Source organism: Bison bison, unplaced genomic scaffold, assembly GCF_000754665.1.
Source record: "Bison bison bison isolate TAMUID 2011002044 unplaced genomic scaffold, Bison_UMD1.0 scf7180017864465, whole genome shotgun sequence".
Classification (NCBI taxonomy): domain Eukaryota; kingdom Metazoa; phylum Chordata; class Mammalia; order Artiodactyla; family Bovidae; genus Bison; species Bison bison.
This window is the reverse complement of record NW_011495026.1, coordinates 10,077,632-10,085,023: the sequence shown is the minus strand read 5'-3', so window position 1 is coordinate 10,085,023 and position 7,392 is coordinate 10,077,632.

Below are 7,392 nucleotides of genomic sequence, written 5' to 3'. Positions count from 1 at the left end.
ATTATCTGGGTCATGAAGATCTTTTTTGTACAGTTCTTCTGTGTATTCTTGCCACCTCTTCTTAATATCTTCTGCTTCTGTTAGGTCCATACCATTTCTGTCCTTTATTGATCCCATCTTTGCATTAAATGTTCCCTTGGTATCTCTAATTTTCTTGAAGAGATCTCTAGTCTTTCCCATTCTGTTGTTTTCCTCTATTTCTTTGCATTGATCGCTGAGGAAGGCTTTCTTATCTCTTCTTGCTATTCTTTGGAACTCTGCATTCAGATGCTTATATCTTTCCTTTTCTCCTTTGCTTTTCACTTCTCTTCTTTTCACAGCTATTTGTAAGGCCTCCCCAGACAGCCATTTTGCTTTTTTGCATTTCTTTTCCATGGGGATGGTCTTGATCCCTGTCTCCTGTACAATGTCACAAACCTCAGTCCATAGTTCATCAGGCACTCTATCTATCAGATCTAAGCCCTTAAATCTATTTCTCACTTCCACTGTATAATCATAAGGGATTTGATTTAGGTCATACCTGAATGGTCTAGTGGTTTTCCCTACTTTCTTCAATTTAAGTCTGAATTTCGTAATAAGGACACTTGCATAGCCTCCCCCAATAGTAACACTCTTCACCAGAGTATTACATTTGCTACAACTGATGAACCTACAGTTAAACATTTTTATCATCCAGAGTCCATAGTTTGCATTAGAGTTTACCTTTTGTTTTGTACATTCTATAGATTTGGACAAATTTATGATGACATATTGATATATCCATCACACAGAGTATTTTCACTGCCCTAAAAATCCTCTGTGCTTTCCCTATTCATCCCACCCTTGCACCTAACCCTTGACAACCACTGATTGTTTTATTGTCTCTATCAGTTCAGTTTAGTTCAGTCGCTCAGTCATGTCCAACTCTTTGCTACCCCATGAATCGCAGCACGGTAGGCCTCCCTGTCCATCACCAACTCCCGGAGTTCACTCAAACTCACGTCCATCAAGTCAGTGATGCCATCCAGCCATCTCATCCTCTGTCGTACCCTTCTCCTCCTGCCCCCAATCCCTCCCAGCATCAGAGTCTTTTCCAATGAGTCAACTCTTTGCATGAGGTGGCCAAAGTACTGGAGTTTCAGCTTTAGCATCATTCCTTCCAAAGAACACCCAGGACTGATCTCCTTTAGAATGGACTCGTTGGATCTCCTTGCAGTCCAAGGGACTCTCAAGAGTCTTCTCCAGCACCACAGTTCAAAAGCATCAGTTCTTCTGCGCTCAACTTTCTTCACAGTCCAACTCTCACATCCATACATGACTACTGGAAAAACCATAGCCATAACTAGACGGACCTTTGTTGGCAAAGTGATGTCTCTATAGTTTTGCTTTTTACAGAATATCATATAATTGGAATTATACCTTTGTATATGTATGTAGCCTTTTCAGATTGGCTTTTTTTCACTTAGATTAAAATTCTACCATGTCCTTTCATGGCTTGAAAGTTCATTTCTTTTTAGCACTGAGTAATATTTCATTATCTGAATGCACCACAGTTTCTTTATCCATTCACTTATTGAAAGACATCTTGGTTGCTTCAAAATTTTGGCACTGATGAACAAAGCTGCTATAAACAAGTATATGCAGGTTTGTGTATAGACATAAGTTTTCAACTCCTTTGGGTAAATGTCAAGCAGTGCAACTACTGGAAATGGTAAAATTATGTTTAGTTTTGTAAGAAACCTCCAAACTATCTTTAAAAATGACCACATCATTTTGCATTTCCACCAGCAGTGAATGAAAGTTCCTTTTGCTCCACATCCTTGCCAGTGTTTGGTGTTGTCAATGTTCTGGGTTTTGGCCATGCTAATAGGTAATTAGTGGTAGCTCATTGTTGTTTTCATTTGAATTTCCCTGATGAGTTACGGTATGCAACATCGTTTCATGTGCTTAATGCCATCTGTGTATCTTCTTTAGTGAGGTGTCTGTTAAGATCTTTGGCCCATTTTTAGTCTCGTTGTTTGTTTTCTTATCATTTAATTTTAAGAGTTCTTTGTATATTATGGATAACAGTCTGTTATCAGATATGTCTTTTGCAAATAGAGTAGCCTTCTCTTATTTGCAGTTCACTTTCCATGATTTGAAAATATTAAATGGAAAATTCCAGAAAACAAAGTTTTAAATCACAGGCTTTTCTGAGTAGCGTGATGAAGTGTTGCACGACCCCACTCAGGACATGGTCTATTCCTTCATCCCGCTGATTCTGTTAGTCTATTAAGAGCCATCTCAGTTATCAGATCTACAGTTGTGGTCTCATAGTGCTTGAGCTCAAGTAATCCTTATTTTACTGGATAAACACCCCAAAACACAAGAGTAGTGGTTCTGATGATTCGAATATGCCAAAGAGAAGCCATAAAGTGCTTCCTTGAGGTGAAGAAGTGAAAGTTTTCGACGTGAGGAAACAAATTGTATGCTGCGTTTGCTAAGATATAAGATAAGACTGAATCTTCTCTTCATGAAATTTTGAGGAAGGAAAATGAAATCTAGTTTTGCTGTCACATTTCAAACTGCAAAAGTTATGGCCACAGTTCATAAGTGCTCAGTTAGGATGGAAAAATCATTGCATTTGTACAATAAGCTATTTCAAGAGAGCTTCAACAATAATAAAATAGAATGATTATAACAATATTCTGTGATAAAAGTTACGTAAATATTGTACATAAGCTCCACATTTACGTAACTTTTATCACAGAATATTGTTATAATCATTCTATTTTATTAGTTATTGTTGGTAATCTCTTACTGTGCCTCATTTATAAATTAAACTTTACTATAGGTACGCATGTGTAAGAAAAGACTTAAGGTTGGGTACTATCCACGATTTCAGACATCCATATCCCCCAAAGATAAGGGGGAACTACTGTATTTTCTCCCAGTCTGTGGCTTGTCTTTTCAGGCTCTTGATTCTTTGCTTTTTACAAGAAATATAAGTCATTCATTTTTCTTGGCAGCATAAACTTGTAATACGGGAATGCTACATATGAGGATAATTGAACCTGAAAAAAGAGTATCACTGAACGTATGACGTGGTAGTTGGTGCTCTCATGACTTTTACGCAGAATAAGTAGTGTTCTATTAACTGTTTCAGTAATGCTTGCAGCCTTGGAGGGCTCACGTAATTTCCTACCTTAAAACATTTGTCTTGCAAATTTGTTCATGGGTCACAAGTTTGGAACTCCAAATTTACTTTATCATAGATATAAGGTTTAAGTGATGGTTATATTTTTAAACAGTTCACAAATGCTTACTTAACTTAAACTGGTTTCAGTGACAGTATAGAGAGGTATCTAAGAACATATACTCTGGGCCAGAGGCCTGGAGTCCAGTCCTGTGTCTGCTACTCTGTGACTTTAGGAAAGCTACCTAACCTCTCTGAGCTTCAGTTTCCTCCTCTGTAAAATGAAGATAAAATCATAGTACCCATTTTATAGGGATGCTATGAAGATTCTAATGTTAATTGCATGGAAAACTTACACAAAAGATATTGTGTGAGAATCATCTACTATTAGTTCACTATTGGATAGAAGTCTGAAGTCTGGATCCTAAGGCAAGGAGCTGCCATGTCTGATTTAGATACCTCTCTATATAAAAGCATTTACTAAATCGTGTAATTGTACTTAGTAAATAGCATTTACTAAATTGCATAGCTGTTGACTTGCTTGTCTGTCTCCCCCGCTGCTAAGCTCTATTGAAGGCAGGGACAGTGTCTTATCTGACACTGTCACACTGTGTAATCATAAACCTGGAAACGGCAAGTGTTCAATAAGTGGTAACTAGTAATAGCAGCAGAGTGACAGTTGCAGCAGCAGATATTCAGAAAATATTTATGGAATGAAAATCCAGGTATGAGGAGGAGAAGGGAGAGAATGTCTTCTGCTTTGGGCACAGTGCCAACTTCAAATAAAAACTGGGAATGGGCAAAATTCCTCTTTGGTGTCTTCCTCATCTTTTTTTTCTCCAACCTTATGGTGCCTGCCTTCTCTGGTACCTATGGGCTCAGTGATTTTATATGGTTTGAATTATCCCACAATGTTATCTCTCTGGCCTGCTATACCTCACAAGTGCTCCAAGCTTTACAATCACCCTTGTATCCCCTGCCAGTCAAAATTACTCTTGCTTCAGGGCAACCAATCTCAGCTAGCTGTTAAAGGGAAAGTGTCTTATACAAATTCACGCTAATGTGTGTGAACATTTGAGAGTCTGTAATCCTCCAAGAGATTTAAGTTTTTCAAAAATTGCATTTAGTGGAATTATTAGCTGTGTATTAAAGTGAATTGAAAAGAATATACTTTTTCAGAGGGATGGGAAGGGGTGAGAAACTGCCAAGGAGCAAGCTGGTGGAGGGGGAAGTTTCCTACAGGGTTTCTGACTTTTATCTTCCCTGTTAACTAAAGTTACCATTCCCAAACGTTTTCTATTTCGCACCCCCCTCCACCCCCAAAGCCTTTTCATCAGAATCTTCCCATTGCAATCTCAAGAAAGGGTTAAGTTTGAGGGAAGTGAAAGTGTTAGTCGCTCAGTCGTGTCCGACTGATCCCATGGACTGTTAGCCTGCCAGGTCGTCTGTCTGTGGAATTTTCAGGCAAGAATACTGGAGTGGGTTTCCATTCCCTTCTCCAGGGGATCTTCCTGACCCAGGAATCGAACCCCAGGTCTCCTGCATTGCAGGCAGATTCTTTACCGTCTGAGTCACTAGGGAGCAATTTGAGGAGGGAGTGGAAAATACACTGAGGCACAGCTAGAGACTTTATGGTGGTGGTGGTGGTTTAGTTGCTAAGTCATGTTTGACTCTGTGATCCCATGGACTGTATCCTGCCAGGCTCCTCTGTCCATGGTCTTCTCCAGGCAAGAATATTGGAGTAGGCTGCCATTTCCTTCTCCAGGGGATCTTCCCGACCCAGGGATCCAACCTGCTTTGGCAGGTGGGTTCTTTACCACTGATCTGCCTGGGAAGCCTGCTAGACTTTATGTATGTGTAGTCTCAATCTTGAGAAAATAGGGACAGAAATGTGTTATTGTTGGAAGGCAGTTCTCCATGAATGCCTTCTATTTCTATACATCTTGCAAGCAGACACAGAGTCTGCCTTTGTTCTGGAATATCTTTGCAAGAGTGTTTGTAAAAGGCCAACAGCTTTGGAAGGCAGAGATACACAAAGAGTAGGTTTGTTTACTGTCCAGTATAATAAAGATGATGTTCCCACTGGGTAAAGGGCAAGCTGGCTTACTGATCAGTATAAAAGATTTGGTTACCCAGATGTGGGGTTCCTCTCAAGTGATGCAACCCACTGCATGTGCAGAAATCATCTGGCCCCCTTCCTGTCACTTTGTGGAAGTTGACACTCTGGAAACTGGCACAAACACTGATACTCCAGCTCCTGTTATTGCTGTGAGTAAAAACTGTCTTTGTTTCTGGTCCAGGAGTTTTGTGCCTTCTGCCAGCATCCATGAAACTGTGATTGACCAAATTGTTAGCTTGCAAATAGTGTAATATCTCAGAGTTCTTGACAATTATTATATTTTACAGATAAAAAAAATCCACAGTCCTCCCCCAGAGCAGTAATCTCCAAGAGTAAATTAGGTTCTGAAAGAGGTTGGAATAACTTTCCCATGGGAATAAATGCATTAACTTATTAATTAATTTTTCAATGTTTGCTAACGATTTTTTATGTGAAATCAGTACTGAAGGAAAGCAATACCCTCTACTTAGTAAGATGCAGACTTGATGAGTGCTTATAGTTTTGTGTTGACAGTCTGAGGAGTGACTTGACACTGCTACTCAGCGAACACTGCTACTCAAGGCTTGGAATGCTGTTGTGTTTGAGACTTGAGGAGAGGTGAGGGTAAATACTTAGCTTTCACTTCCTTGACCTCTGTCTGCATGTACATGCAGAAATCAAATCTGTCCAGCATCTATTTTTGGTGTGGGCAAGAACAATTCTGCTTCATCCTAATCCTTATTATTCCTGTCCACCCCCTTCCAAAGCCTATTTAAAGACATGTTCCTCAAAGTTATATTTGTCCTTCCTTGAGGGAAGAAAAAAGTACTGGTCATTTACAAATGGGAAACTGCCAGAAATGTGTCTAAGTCACCTGTCAGATAGGGAGGTTGAGAAAATTGGGTAGTTCAAGTTTTCCAATCATAGTATTTTCACCATTAGTGAAATGAGCTAAGTAGTCATTTCTTATTCATATTATTCTTTGCAGGGTGAGTCCTTAGAACACAGTAAAAATGGTGATTAAAACTAAAGTGCAATTCTCTTTCCTTCTCTTACTCATATACTTTTTCATGTCTAATTTATTCTGTGCAACATGCACATCACTTTCAGGCTGCAAATGCAATCCCATTCTAAGGTCTGAAGTATTCAGTAAAAGAATTAAGATAAAGTTGTCAGTCTCCTTATTACCAGTTTGCTTCCTTTGTTTTGTTTAAAAGCATAAGTATCTACTCACCACCAGTGGATGAGAAGAGACTTGACTTTTGGACATTTAATCAGGTCTAACTGGGTATGGATTTAGGGAAGGGGAAGTGGGTCTCACTTAAACATTCTGCATGTGTAAAGGACATGTTTCCCCTTTGCTTTAAACCAGGTCCTTACTCCTCTACCCCATTTAGCTGTCCCTAATCTTCAGATGTAATTCCTTTACCTTGTTGCTCGATTTAGGCAGTTTGCATGCCTGCACATGTGCCAGATCACTTCAGTCATGTTTGACTCTTTGCAGCCCTGTGGATTATGGCCTGCCAGTCTCTTCTGTCCCTGGGATTCTCCAAGCAAGAAAACTAGAGTGGGTTGCCCTCCTCCAGGGAATCTTCCCGACCCAGGGTTTGAACCTATGTCTCTTAGGTCTCCTGAATTGGCAAGCGGGTTCTTTACCACTATTGACACCTGGGAAGCCCAGGCAAAGAGTTAAGAGAATACAAAAAGAAAGAGAAATAGGATAAAAGACTTATAAAGTTTTCTGCTTCTTTATATTTACCTGGAATAATTTATCTTGAAAATATATGAAATATCCACATTCATGGGATGCTCAGTGGACTAATTTTAATGCAAATTTTGATTAAAAATTAAAATTACAAGATAGTCACATAGCAACATATAGCTAAATTATTAATACTTTTGATATAATATTATAATCAATATAATGTCTTTAAGTACTTTAGGGATAGAGGAAATGGAGGATATTATACTGTCTAAAAAATCATGAACTATGGATTTGAAATATATCTGAAAGAACATCTAGTCTGATCACCTTATAATACTTGAATCTCTCTGTGCTTTCCTGGCTAAATGTTTGAACATATATATTAATGTCTTTATAATGTCAACAGTTTTATCCACTTGCCTCTGTAGAGAAATA